Below are 1,827 nucleotides of genomic sequence, written 5' to 3' on the forward strand. Positions count from 1 at the left end.
CTGATGTTCTATAGTTGGGTCATGAAATGTCTGCAAGAAAACCACCATCCTCAGAGAGCACCAAGGACCCCACAGATCTCCTCCTCCCTTCTAACACTGATGATGTTCCCTAGTTGGGTCATGGAACGTCTGCAAGGAAAACCACCAATGGAATTCTTGGAATTCTCCATCTTAGCCCATTTAAAAAAGAAAGAGTAATCCTGCTGATATAGTCCCTAAATTGTAGCCAACCAACCTCAATATTTTTTCCCTAAAGGATTTCCCATATTTTAGGAGATGTAAATACCTATACCGACATGCACGGTATATTAAAATCCTTCAAATCTCTTCCTTCCCAATCCCCAAAGGCCGGTGTCGAAGTCCTACTGCCCAACTCTCTTCCTGGCTTCAGGTGGTCCAACCGGGATCAATTCGCCCCATCACTGCAACTTTATACATTTGTAAAATTTATTGGCCGCCAATCTTACCACAGGGTAAACTCTACCTTTGTCTTGAAGCCTCCTTCAGAGTCCACAATACAGAACGGTGGAAGGGTTTTCCCTCAGAAACAGGGAAAATGGCCATTCTGAATGCGTACGGCAATGTTTCTCCACCTTGGAAGTTTTAAGAACTGTGGATTTCAACTCCCAGAATTCCCCAGCCGGCCATGCCCGCCAAGGTCGAGAAACATTGGCAGAGAAGGAAATGTGGGCAGGCTTCCCAGATCCTCGTCAAGAAAGGTGTCGGCATTTTACAACTCTTGTTTGCAGAGATATACAAGCTGGCTGTCAGTCGGCTCAGTTCTTCTCAGAGTGGAATAAAATTGCAGGGAGCTTTCATCTTATGTCCACAAGGGAGCCTATTCACCCATATATTTAAATTGAAAAAAAATAAATTCAAAGACTTCTTTGATTGATACATTCCACATGTAGGCTTCAAACGGACAATGTATTATCATTTACAAGAACAATTTTCGAGGCCAAAATTGACGTTGTTCGATGGGGAATTTGTTAAGCGAGCGTTACTATTGTAACGCTCTCTACATGGGGCTCCCCTTGAGGAGCACCCGGAGGCTCCAACTGGCGCAGAGTGCGGCCGCGCGGGTGGTTATGGGAGCAACATGGCGCTCCTGTGTGACACCTCTCCTGCGCGAGCTGCACTGGCTCCCGGTGGTCTTCCGGATGCGCTTCAAGGTTTTGGTTACCACCTTTAGAGCGCTCCATGGCTTAGGACTTGGCTATTACGGGACCGCCAACTACCACAAACAGCCTCCCACCGAGCGGTACGCTCTCATAGAGAGGGGCTCCTCCGGGTGCCGTCGGCCAAACAATGTCGACTGGCGGCCCCTAGGGGGAGGGCCTTCTCTGTGGGGGCACCTACTATCTGGAACGAGCTCCCCCCGGAGATACGGAGGATCCCGGATCTGCGCACTTTCCGCCGTGCTTTGAAGACACTCCTATTCCAGCAGGCCGGCCTGGCCTAATTTTCTCCCCTTCTTTTAAATTTTTAAATTGAAATTTTAATTTGTTTTAAATTATTGGGAATTTTAATTGTCTCGGGCAAAATTATTTAATTTGGTTTTAATTATGTTTTTTAACTTTTGTATTTATGTGTTTTATTTTGTGCCTGTTCACCGCCCTGAGTCCTTCGGGAGTAGGGCGGTATACAAATTTAATAAAATGAAAGTGAAAAAATGAAAATGAGTTGGTCCCGTTTTATGACTTCTCTTGCCACGTGGGTTAAGGCAGAGGTCTTCAAACCTGGCAGCTTTAAGACTTTGTGGACAGCTTTCAGGTTTCTGCTTCCTGTACAGTTGATTTGATTCTTGAAAGAGACCTGGATCCCACG

The sequence above is a fragment of the Pantherophis guttatus genome, chromosome 5 (genome assembly GCF_059756535.1).
Source record: "Pantherophis guttatus breed Tessera chromosome 5, ASM5975653v1, whole genome shotgun sequence".
In the NCBI taxonomy this organism is placed as follows: Eukaryota; Metazoa; Chordata; class Lepidosauria; order Squamata; family Colubridae; genus Pantherophis; species Pantherophis guttatus.